The sequence below is a fragment of the Macaca nemestrina genome, chromosome 8 (assembly GCF_043159975.1).
Source record: "Macaca nemestrina isolate mMacNem1 chromosome 8, mMacNem.hap1, whole genome shotgun sequence".
NCBI classification, from domain to species: domain Eukaryota; kingdom Metazoa; phylum Chordata; class Mammalia; order Primates; family Cercopithecidae; genus Macaca; species Macaca nemestrina.
The window spans coordinates 142,244,723-142,257,629 of NC_092132.1; the positions used below are offsets into that span (position 1 = coordinate 142,244,723).

The 12,907-nt window shown below is 42.6% G+C and overlaps 1 long non-coding RNA gene across 2 annotated transcripts; it reads right to left on the reverse strand.

The window, feature by feature from the left end:
* Window positions 1-1,310: 1,310 nt before the first annotated feature.
* Window positions 1,311-5,015, reverse strand: LOC105471033 (uncharacterized). Of its 2 annotated transcripts, none has more exons than XR_011607232.1 (3): window positions 4,364-5,015; window positions 4,062-4,135; window positions 1,311-1,768 (listed from the first exon to the last, which is right to left on the reverse strand). It is a non-coding gene; the product is annotated as an uncharacterized lncRNA (long non-coding RNA). The 2 variants fall into 2 exon arrangements; XR_011607231.1 differs by lacking the exon at window positions 1,311-1,768 and adding an exon at window positions 2,224-2,640.
* Between the last annotated feature and the right edge of the window lie 7,892 nt (window positions 5,016-12,907).

The window sequence follows — 12,907 nt, forward strand, 5'->3', positions numbered from 1 at the left end:
GGAGTTATTTTTTTTTCTTTTCCTTCTGTTTTTGTTCTGGCATTCTTTTGTGAGTATGGAACTGATTACTAAATAGGGTCAAACAGCTTGAGTCGGGCTTCCTGTGTGAATGTGAACAGTGCTGATTTCTAGCCTTGCATTTGATATGTTATCTGTGGCGGCTGTGCCCGACGTTGAGGTTTCAGATGGCTTCCTTCAATTTCCTGTATTGTTATAATTGTGGCTGTGTGTGCACATGTACACGTGTGGGCAGAGAAAGCAGTGAAGACAGAAGAGAGGATGTTTCTCTGTGCTTACTTGGATTTTGTGATTTTTAGTTAGATATTGAGAGGGCCACATGTTTCAATGGAAAGAGCCCTGGTTAGCAAAAAGGAAGGTCCTGTCTTGTCTGCCACTAATTGCCTGTGTGGTTTTTGGCAAATATTTAGTCCTCGGGCCCAGTTCTGCTTCCTTATAAGGCCCCTTCCAGCTCTGAAATTTTGTAACTCTGGTTTCTACTCAGAGCTTCACTTTCCAACTCCCCACACTTGGCTGTTCTAAAACGTTTGTTTTGCCTCCTGATTTTACTTTCCATGCCTTTTTTGTTCTCCTCCACTTCTCATTACTATCCCATAGCCTTTTGGATTTAAGTTCTTCTAGAAAAGTTCCTCCTTTCTCAGCAGTTATATTTCAGCTTCTGTTGTCTCTGAAAAAAAAATATTACAAATGGTCAACTTTATCTTGGAAAGAAGATCCAGAAAGTGTTGGCTTCCTGTTTTGTTGGTGAGATGTGTAGAGCTTGGAGATTGGACTGTGGGTCAGGATTCCCCGCTAAACCTTATATGAGATAGCTCAGAGCTGCTAGGCGGGCAGCTATTTCTCTCTCTCTGCTGTTTTTATTAAACTCAATTAACTTTAAATATGCAGGATAGGCCAGGCGTGGTGGCTCACGCCTGTAATCCCAGCACTTTGGGAGGCCAAGGCGGGTGGATCACGAGCTCAGGAGATTAAGACTAGCCTGACCAACATGGTAAAACCCCATCTCTACTAAAAATACAAAATTTAGCCGGATGTGGTGGTGCGCGCCTGTAATCCCAGCCACTCAGGAGGCTGAGGCAAGAGAATCGATTGAACCTGGAGGCGGAGGTTGCAGTGAGTTGAGATCCCGCCAGTGCTCTCCAGCCTGGGTGACAGAGCGAGACTCCGTCTCTCTCTCTCTCTCTCTCTCCCCCTCTGTATATATATATATAATAAAATATAAATAAATAAATAAATATATATATATATATATATATATATATATATATATATATGTGCAGGATAATGGCATATCTAATTCATCTGCTTTTATGGCCCAGGATGAATGTTTAAATGGAACCCGGAAATGAAACTTCTCGTTTTTCATCAGCTTCTAGTCCCAAGCTGATGGCGCCCCTAGAGCCTCCGCAAGTGGGTCTGGCGCCATCTGGTGGTGGGATGCGCTGATGCTTCGCTGCCTGATGGACAGAAAACACAGTGCGTAATGAAGAAAACCTGTTGACTGAAATACACGCAGAGACTTAAACAAAGGACCGGTGACATTTGCAGCACATGACTCAGTAGCCCAAAAGTTCAAATTTGTTATTAAACATGCAAATTTGTGAAAGTTACAGAATCTTTGGGACCATGCAAAGTGAAGATTGATAGGTGTGTGCACTTTAGGCATGAGGCATGTTCAGTTTGTAACTTTGTAGTGAGATGCTTGTTCTTAGTATGGAATCCAGATGTTGTCTGCTGGTAATTTATGCTCCTGTGCAAAACGTAGGCAAATTGGTTAATTTTTATCAATCTCATTTCATCTTGTTCTCATCTGTAAAAGATCATGTCTAAGGACCCTTACACGCTTTAAAAAATTTCAAGGAACCCCAAACATTGCAGTATTCTGATTTCCTCTGGTGATTTTATGTGCCTCACAGCCATGCTTTCTTCCATCCTCCAAGAGTTTAATGTTAACAGGAGGCATGGAAGTAATACTAAGAATTGTCATTTATTGGATGCTGCTATGTTTTTTGTATTCTCTTAGGTAGTTTAGCATTCTAAAAATTCTGGCTTACAAAAGTCTGTAACGTAAGTATCACTGTGCTCATTTTACAGATAAGGCGTGTAAAGCTTACCGCACTCTGCTTTCCATGTTTACAAACTAAAAGATAAATGAGAAACAAGGAAGAAATATGCTAATTGTCTTTATAATTCAGCACAACACCGTTTACAGTGCATTTACAGCTCAGTGTAATTTGCCACTTTGCAACAATACAAAATGTCAAGTATCCAAGCCACATCATCGCTCTATCTTCACATACTGATAAAGCTGCTGCCATACCGCAAGTGTAGGAAGAGTTTTAAAAATGCATTTTCCAGGGTGCCAGGGGGAAACAAATATTTGCCAAGACCAGAGCTGGTATTTCACAAATCTCTTTTCTGTGAGCTGAGGAGTGAGGAGAGGTGGAGTGACAAGCCATCAAGTGGAATTACCATGTCCCAGATACTGATGCAAGGATGGCAAGTGGCAGAGGACTATTGGCAGGTGTCTCGGGCATGGCACCAGAGCAGCACTCCGTTTCTGTTGACCGGTTTGTTTGGGTCTTCCTTTTAAAAGTCGGTCATCCTTTCCCAAAGAGTGCTCTGTAAGATGTTCGTACATTTTATATGGAAAATAAAGCTTTTGAATGAAATATTATGAGAAACAAGTGGCTGAATACAGTTAAATGGGTTTCTTTGCTCTAGTATAGGATTTCTTGAAACCTTTCATGTGTCAATGTGTACTTTTAACATAATTTATAAATTAAATGTATTTTATTATGTAAATTAAATGCAGGTGATAGGGTTTGGCTGTGTCCCCACCCAAATCTCATCTTGAATTGTAGTTCTCATAATCCCCATGTGAGTCGGGAGGGACCTGGTGGGAGGTAATTGAATCACAGGGGTGGTTAACCCCGTGCTATTCTCATGATAGTGAGTTCTCACAAGATCTGATGGTTTTATAAGGGGCTTTCCCCTTCTCTCAGCTTACATTCTTCTCCTTGCTGCCGCCATGTGAAGAAGGATATGTTTGCTTCCCCTTCCACCATAATTGTAAGTTTCCTGAGGCCTCCCCAGCCATACAGAACTGTGAGTCAATGAAACCTCTTTCCTTTATAAATTACCCAGTCTCAGGTATGTCTTTATTAGTAGTGTGAGAACGGACTAATCCAACAGGTCAAGGTTAAATAATTCAAATAACCCCAATAGCTGGGGAGCTGGGGATAAGGCAGAAAATGTAACCTTTCTCCCAGAGCTAGGACTCCTTCAGCCTAACTACTTTAGCAGACTTGTGTGTGTGTAAATTTCCAAAAACTACCCTAGTAGCATCACATCACTTATGCGGCATAGTGCATTAAATCTGATGAATGTTGAAATAATGCTCTGTAGATGTCAAACAGCAACCCTGGTCCACACTTACATAGGGCAACAATGAACCCAGTAACAGCTTCTCTTTTGAGGAGGGCTTGTGCTCTCTAGGTGGTACACCCTCCTGCCGTTGCACCCTTAGGTCACCCACCTGGCTCCTTGAGACATTGGGGTTTATTTCCAATGGTTGAAATGAATGATCAAACCCACACTGACTTGATATCCAGACATACTTCCCTATATCATAGATATTAGTCATCAACATTTTAGGGCATAAATTATGTTTCAGAAGTCTGTTGAGAATTCCTGCGCTGCTAAACACTTGGGAAAATCCCAAACCCTGATGCATTGCATCTTACCATTTGCTTTGTTTTGTTTTTTTGTTTTTTGAGATGGAGTCTCACTCTGTCGCCCAGGCTGGAGTGTAGTGGTGCGATCTTGGCTCACTGCAACCTCTGCCTCCTGGGTTCAAGCAATCCTCCTGTCCCAGCCTCCCGAGCAGTGCCCACCATCACGCCCGGCTAATTTTTAGTAGAGATGGGTTTCACCATGTTGGCCAGGCTTATCTTGAACTCCTGACCTCGTGATCCACCCGCCTCGGCCTCCCAAAATTCTGGGATTGCAGGCATGAGCCACTGTGCCCAGCCACATCTTACCATTTTAATAGCAACATCTTTACTTTGTGCCTGGAACTTTACATGCAGGAACTTGATGAATCCTCCCGGCAGCCCTATAAAGGTAGGGGCATGTAACATCTTTGGTGTATAGAAGATGAACTGAGTCAGAGAGTAGTTAAGCAACTTTCATCCCTACACAACTTCCAGAATCTCTTAGTGACTCCTACTGTTTCCCCTAGTTAGCCTTTGATATTCTCCATGAGATCTGCTGTCAGAACTTCATCTGATCCTGATGCAGCCTTGCTGACCTATGGAATTTCCCCTCCTTTTCCAGTGCTTACCTCTCATTAGGACCCATGGGTCATTCCTCTGAGCATGACACACTGGGGCAAGTGTCTGTGTCAAACTCTGTTAGAAGTTTCTATATTAAGATATAAAGAGAAAGAAGCAAAAAGCAAACTTTTATGTACACTCTGACTTCAGTTATGGGAAATGTGTGGAAAAGAAGGCTGTAAGGAAACACAGTGATGACATTGCATTAGAGTTGTAGGACAATGGATGTTTTTCTTCTATTTTCTTCATTTTATGAAATACGGTATGTCAGTTATTAAATGAGAAAGGTTTACCTTCTGACTAATTTAAGTATTTCTTTCCAAAAACTGAAATACGTCTATCAACTCAGATGGTTACCAGGCAATATCACAAAATATGCATTTTTTTTTTTTTTTGAGATGGAGTCTTGATCTGTTGCCCAGGCTGGAGTGCAGTTGTACAATCTCGACTCATTGCAAGCTCCACCTCCCGGGTTCACGTCATTCTCCTGCCTCGCCTCCCGAGTAGCTGGGACTACAGGTGCGTGCCACAACACCTGGCTAATTTTTTGTATTTTTAGTAGAGATGGGGTTTCACTGTCTTAGCCAGGATGGTCTCGATCTCCTGACCTTGTGGTCCGCCCATCTCAGCCTCCCAAAGTGCTGGGATTACAGGCGTGAGCCACTGTGCCTGGCCAATATGCAATATTCTTTAAAATAGTTACCATTTATCAATTGCTTAATAATTGTATCTTACATATGTAACCTTGAACCCCTGTAAGAACTGACCAAAGCAGCTATTATTATTATTATTACTATTATTATTTTTGAGATTGAGTCTCACTCTGTCGCCCAGGCTAGAGTGCAATGGCATGATCTTGGCTCATGGCAACTTCTGCCTCCTGGGTTCAAGTGATTCTTTTACCTCAGCCTCCTGAGTAGCTGGGACTACAGGTGCAAGCCATCACACCTGGCTAATTTCTGTATTTTCAGTAGAGACAGGTTTCACCATATTAGCCAGGCTGGTCTGGAACTCCTGACCTTGTGCTCTGCCCTCCTTGGACTCCCAAAGTGCTGGGATTACAGGCATGAGCCACTGCGCCTGGCCCAAAGCAGCTATTATTATACACTTTTTGAAGCTGAGGAAACCAATACCTAGAGAAGGGCAGTGATTTTTTTTCCAAGAACACATTGCTGGATTTACATGGCCAGGCTCATGTTACTTCAAAGTGATCATCATCACCTAATCATTCACCTGGTAGAAACATATTATTTCCATTTTCAGGGTACTCAGAAATTTTGTTACTGTATCAAGATCACAGGAAGAGTGTTTGAGACATCACCAGAATCTACAGCCTCTGATGGTGCTCCTGGGTTCAGCTTCTAGCATTACAGGCATGCTAGCTTGTCTCCAAGATGGCACCCATGAGCCCTAAATTCCTGGATCGATGCTCTTGCCTAGTCCTCTATTGTGTCATATCAAGGCTGTTCTGAGTAATCAATAGAACACAGCAGAGGTGATGGCATGTCACAAAGTTAGGTCATAAAGGACATCATGGCTTCCATGTTGCTGGCTTCCTCTTGGGTCACTTCCTCTGGAGGAAACCAACTGTGTGTTGTGAGATTTAAGCCATCCAGGGCGAGATCTACATGGTAATGAATGGAGGCCACCAGCCGACAACCATGCTCGTGAGGGATTTTTAGAGGCAGACCCTCCAGCCCCAATCAGGCCTTCAGATTACTGCATCCCACATTGACTACAACATTGTGAAATGACACTGAGTCAGACTCATCCAGCAAAACCACCGAACTCCTGACCCACAGACACTGAGATAAATGTTGTTTTAAACCACAGAGTTTTGGGGGTAATTAGTTACACAGTGATAGATAATTGATAGACATTGCAGATAACTTGTCTCTTTAGTCCGCAAGACTTTAGACAGACAGGAACTCTACTTGAAGATCTATTCTTAAAGAACTACACCTGGTCAGGCAGAGTGGCTTATGCCTATAATCCCAACATTTTGATAGGCCGAGGCAGGATGATTGCTTGAGCCCAAAAGTTTGAGAACAGCCTGGGAACATGGTGAAACCCCATCACCACAAGAAACTTTTAAACACTTAGCCAGTCATTGTGGTGTGTGCCTGTTGTCCCAGCTACTTGGGAGGCTGAAGCAGGAGGATTACTTGAGTCCAGGGGTCAAGGCTAAAAGTGAGCTGAGATTGCACCACTGCACTGCAGACTGGGCAACAGAGTGAGACTCTGTCTCAATTTAAAAAAAAAAAAAAAAAAAAAAAGAACTACACCTGAGAATACTTCTCTGTATTGGGATCTGATTTAAATAATTACAACCTGGACTTCAAACCTGGACATCCTGTACAAGTTTGAGACTTTTGGGAGGAGTTGAGAGGAATGAGAGTATTTTACATGTGGGAGAAATAGAAATAATTTGTGGCCAGATGGTGGACTGTGATGATTTAAAATACATCCACAGATTATTTAATATTCCTTTCAAAAGATGGAACATAATTCCCCTCCACCTGAATGTGGGCCGGTCTTAGTGACTTGTTTGTAGTGAATAGAATGTAGAAGTGATTGTGTGTGATGTCAGAGACTAGGTCATAAAAGTGATGGTGTTTTCCGGCTTGCTCTTACTCTTGGATGATCTGCTCTGGGGAGAGTTGTGAGTAGACCTCCAGCCCACAGCCATGTGAGTGAGCCTCTTGAAGAATGGATCTTCCAAGTCCAGTCAAACCTTCAGGTGACTGCAGCCCCAGCCAACATCTTGGGAGACCCTGAGTCAGAACCCATGCTAAGTCACTTCCAGATCCCTAAGCCTCAGAAACTGTGAAGAAAAAAAAAAGTATGTAGTTTTAAGCCCTAAGTTTGGGGCGTAATTTATTATGTAGCAATAGATAATATGTCTGATATGCTTTAGCTGTGTCCCCACCCAAATCTCACCTTGAATCGTAGCTCCCATAATTCCTTCATGTTGTGGGAGGGACCCGGTGGGAGATAATTGAATCATAGGGTGGTTTCCCCCGAACTGTTCTCATGGTAGTGAATCAGTCTCACAAGGTCTGATGGTTTTATCAGGGGAAACCCTTTTTGCTTGATTCTCATTCTCTTCTCTTGTTTGCTGCCATGTGAGATGTGCCTTTCACCTTCCACCATGATTGTGAGGCCTCCCCAGCCATGTAGAACTGTGAATCCATTAAGCCTCTTTTTTTTTTTTTTTTTCTTTTTGGTAAATGGTCATGTCTTGGATATGCTTTTATCATCAGCATGAAAATGGACTAATACAATGTTATTGCTGAAAATTTAACTTTATAATATTTTCATATTTGGATGAGAAAAAAGATTTTAGATAAATCCAATCAAACTCTTTTCATCCTAAGGTAACAGAAACAGAGTAAATTGCCTCTATTCTTGCTCCTATTTTGTCCAGTATAAGCCCAGAAATGCCATTTGTCTTTATTGTCTATTTTTTTAATTGTAGAAATGTATTCAATCACTATATTTAGTTTAGAGAACTTTGCTGTAAACAGAACATTCAAAAATTTTTTAAAATATATTTTCTGAATAGCTACTTTATGATGTACACTGGGCATCCAGAGGCTATAAAGATGAATGAGGTACAGTTCTTATCTTCATGGAATTTCATCTATTCATGGACGATTAAATAATTAAAAAATAATAATAATATATATTAAAGTACCAAATGATATATATCCATATATTCTAAATTGTCTATTACCCTTTTACTCCTGTCTTTTCAACTTAGCCCTTGCAACTGAGATCTTTCCTAAATTTTAAGTACGTTTTATTTTAAAAAATCTTTTAGAGACGGAGTCTCACCCTGTCACCCAGACTGGTCTTGAACTCTTTGCCTCAAGCAATCCTCCAGCCTCAGCCTTTCAAAGTCCTGGGATTACAGGTGTGAGCCACCGCACGCAGCCAATTCATTTATTTAAAGCTGAAAATACCACCAGGTGTGGTGGTGTATGCCTATAGTCCCAGCTACTCCAGCTACTCAGAAGGCTGTGGCAGGAGAAGCCCTTGAGCCTAGGAGTTCGGGACTGCATTACAGCCTGGGAGACAGAGCAAGACCCTGTCCGTTAAATATATATATATTTATATATTTTTATATATATGTATATATTTTTATATATTTATATATTTAGAGATTTTTATATATTATATATATTTATATATTTACATATTTATATATATATATAAAAAAATACAAAGTTAAAAACTCACATATCAAAGTGTATACTCCTGAATTCACACAGTGACACACCCATGTATCCACACAGTGACCCACCCCTGTATCCACAATTAGATTTGGGAGCAGAACATTACCCAGCCCATATCCTGAGGAGCTGTTATTTTGCCTTCCATCGCCACACAAAATGTTGCCAGTTTTTGAAATTTGTGAATGGAATGATATATGTGATTTTTGGTTTGGATTCCTTCACTTAAGTTACGCTTGTGAGATTTACTTTTGCTGTTCAGGGTAGCAGTAAATTCCCATAGCTCTATTACATTAAATTATATGAATACACTTGTATAAATACACTTGTCCATTCTACTGTTGATGGATAACTTGATGATTTCCAGGTTTGGGCTATAATGAAAAGTACTGCTAAGAACATACACGTACATATCTTTTGGTAACATAGAACTCTTTTTATCTGGTCTACACTGTCAGTGGGAATCGCTGGGTCATAGTGTACTGTCTTAGATTGCACTTTTAGCTCAGCTCTGTCTCCCTCTCTATGTCCTTGCTGTCTGGCTTTTCAGTATCTCCTATTAGTGGAGTGTCAAGTTTTTCCACATCTTGTTCCACATCTGCAACATCATTTGATATTATAACTCTTTTTTTCATTTGAGATGTTCTTGAGTGTTTTATTATTTATTTTTTACCTAGGTTTTCTCCTGTGCTTGATAAGTCTGAAGGAATTAGAGAGAGAGACCGTGTAAAATATAAACTGCTCCTGAGTCTGAAATAGGATGCATTAGAAGATGTAACAACTTGTTTGACAGACCCTTGTTCTCCCTGAACAACCAGATTTGTCTGAATTCCTACCTGGTTACCAAGTCGTTAGTTACCAGTTGTTTGTTGGTTGACTAGTTAGTATCAACTCAGCATTGGTCGGTTCTGTATGGATGTATATGTATATATATAAGATATGTATTTAAATATATATAAGGATGTATATTTAAACGTGCTGATGGCTGGGTGTGATGGCTCACACCTGTAATCCCAGCACATTGGGAGGCCAAGTTGGGAGGATCGCTTGAAGCCAGGAGTTTGAAACCACCCAGGGTGACATAATGAGACCTCCTCTCTACAAACAAACAAAATAGCTGGGTGTAGTGGCACACACATGTAGTCCCAGCTACTCAGGAGGCTGAGACAGGAGGATCGCTTGAGCCCAGGAGATCGAGGTTACAGTGAGCTATGATTGCATCATTGCACTCCAGCCTGGGCAGCAAGACCCTGTCTCTGAAAATAAAATAATAACAATAATAATAATAATAAATTGTCCTGGGCATATGAGGATTTTGATTCAGCATCCGGCTTTTATTCTCCAGAAGAGGGCAGCCTCATTCCATGTTTTGTCTGTAGCCTCCCTGCAGCCACCTCCTCCCTCCTCTATTTGTTAAAGGGCAGGCTTTATTTGTTAAGCGCATGACAGCCTCCTGGGCAGCCAGGTGGGAACTTGGGAGGTATTTTTTCTCTTTGTTCTTCCTGGCTCTCTAACCAGATTCTAGTTAATTCCACCTGAGGTCTGGATGTGTCCTAGTTTCATTTCTAGACCTGCTGTCCCAGCTCCCTACTGTGTCTCCCAACCTCCTGCTAAAGACCCCTCAAATCTCAGAGCCTCCCCTCCCCTCCCTCACCTTCTCTCTTTTCCAGAGGAATGTTTCCAAAGCACGTGCTCAAAAACGTTCCAAGGCTGTCTAGCATTTGAAGAAATAAATACGTGTGATTAGGTTAAAGTCTAAATCCCCTGGTGGCATTCTTGACCACTAAGAATCAAACTGCAATCCACTTCTCCACTTTCCTCTACTTGTACTCCCCTCAAAAAACCCACATTTCCGTGGAGTAAGCAGAACTAGGGTTTGAACAACTTTAGATCCGAGTCTAAATGCAGAGCTCAATGTCTTTACTTTCCATCCATATGACCGTGGCAAGGAACTTAACCTCTATGAACCCTGGTTTTCATATCACTAGATGGGGCTCAGTGGTACCTGCCCCTCATGGTTGGTGTAACAAATAAACGTTGCTACGAATGTAAGAGTTCCTGGCATAAAGTGACCACATGATAAATGATACTGTCATTGTCATCATCATCAATTTACTTAATTTACTCTGAGCTTCGCTTCTTCTCTGCCATTGTCCAAATTCCCTGCTCTCCTGCCCTACTGAGATTTCATCTTGTGAGGTCCAGCCTTGTGTCACCTCCTTTATGATAACCCTCTTCCTCCCCCAGCATCTCAGCGTTCACTGCTACTTCTGAGCACCCTCATTCAGAGTCAGGTAAAAATTCGTTCACCCAGGTTTACTGGGCACCCCCAACAGCGCAAGCACTATGCAGGTACTACAGTGAAAGAGGCAGACAAATCCCTGCCATGGTGACAGGTATACTCTCACAGAGAAATATGCTTAAATAAATACATAAATAAATATGGGTGATGAGTTTCAAAAGGAAATTCACGTAACTCCGGGACCACAGAGCAGGAAAATAGCTTAGTGTCTCTTCTGTATGAGGGGCAGGGGCCCCAAAGGCTTACCTCGGAAAGGCACGTCGAAGCTGAGATGGAAGCGTGATTAAGTCAGGCCAACTGAGGAGTGGAATCACATTCTAGAAAGAGAGAACTGTGCCCCTCTTATCTGTCCTGCCAATTTTAAATTCTCCAAGATCAGACACTGAACTTTTTTCCCATAAAATCTCCAGCAGAGCCTGGAAAGGCCCTTGCCTATAGGAATTCGTCAGAAATTGATGAACAAAAAAATGCAAAGAAATGGCAGCTTTTAAAATTGAAGTATTTAAAACGACAGGGAAACAAGCTCTTTCCGTTCCTGTGTTTTCTGTCCCTTTCTCGGGGTGGTTACATATTTTGGGTCCCAAGATGATATGGTAATGAAAAACTCTAGTTCTTCACAGACCACCTCTTCTGAGGGCCGAGAGCTCACAAGATGGCTTGGGTGAGGGTTGCTTCAGGACAGCTTCTTACCCCCGAAGCAGGAGAATTCTACCCATGTGGGGTGTGCAGGTCACTTTATCCATCACACCGAAGTTCCTTCCTTAGCCAAACAAGAGTATAGGGTTGAGTCAGACACCCTAACAATCAACTTCTCCTGGACTCATCTTATTTCCTGGAACTTTGGGGCTCCACTACATTTGTTTTAATGAGAAGTTTTTAGCTGCCTCTGGGGTGGGGACAGTGCTCCCCCACGCAGCAAGAACCAGGCCTGTGGAAGTGGCCCCCCCATGCAGTTTGAAGGTGGCAGCTCCACTCACTCTATGCCAAGCATGGACACAGGAATCGTCGCGAAGCTTTCCGGGCAGGCAGGCCAGGGCTCAGGCTCAGCGCGACATCCGGGGCTATTCCAAGTCAGGTTTCTTCCACTCCTGGGCAGCATCTTGGGGGCTCAAGTTCATGGGTGCGAACAGCTGCTGGCGAGTGGGGCTGTTCCCACCCTCCCCTCAATGCAGAGTCTCCCTGGGTAAACCCTTTGAGGGCCCTGGCCTCTCAAAGATGGGTGGGGTTCACTTCAAAGTGGCTGTGAGTTCTCTTCTGCAGCAAGAGAGCTCTAACAGAGGCCTGCCTACCCCGATTTTTCAGGGGTGGGGTGTTGGGAAGGAAGGGATATCTCTATCTCAACTTACCACGCCCTTCATTTTCAGTTATTGTGAGCTGTTTCATTGCAAGAGAAAGAAAAACTTGTAACTGATGGTCAAATATCATTCACTGGTGGTTTTCGTTTTTACACTTGGACGATTAACCCCGAGGACCAAGTCCACATGATTAGTGTTCATCAGTATTCAAACAAACATCTAGCAAATAAATAAAAGCGTATTCTTCACACCTGAGGTCTCAGAGAAGGTGGAGAGAGGGCACTTGGTCCTAAGGGCCTGAGAGGAGAGGTTATCTCCTAAGAGGAGACTTACGATGCAGGAAGTCAATGAAGCTGGGACATGACCCTCTATTGCCAGCTGATCCCAGGAGCTGAGTTCCATCAGCCGGGGCCGGGGCTCTTCCTCCCCACAAGGCTGAAGGCAGGCGGGCAGTCGGTGGTGGGCGGGAGAGCTCCTCTGTTGCTCATTTAGAGAAGGTCCTTTAAAACAGCAAATGATTGTTTGTTTCTGGAGGTCAGAGCAGGGGGTGACATGGAGGATAAAAATACTGTGGTCCCTCGATATCTGTGGGGAGTTGGTTCCAGGACGCCCTCAGATACCAAATCCATGGATGCTCAAGTCCCTGATATAGAAATGATGCATAGCATTTGCATATTACTGACACACATCCTGCCTTAGACATTAAGTCATCTTCATCTC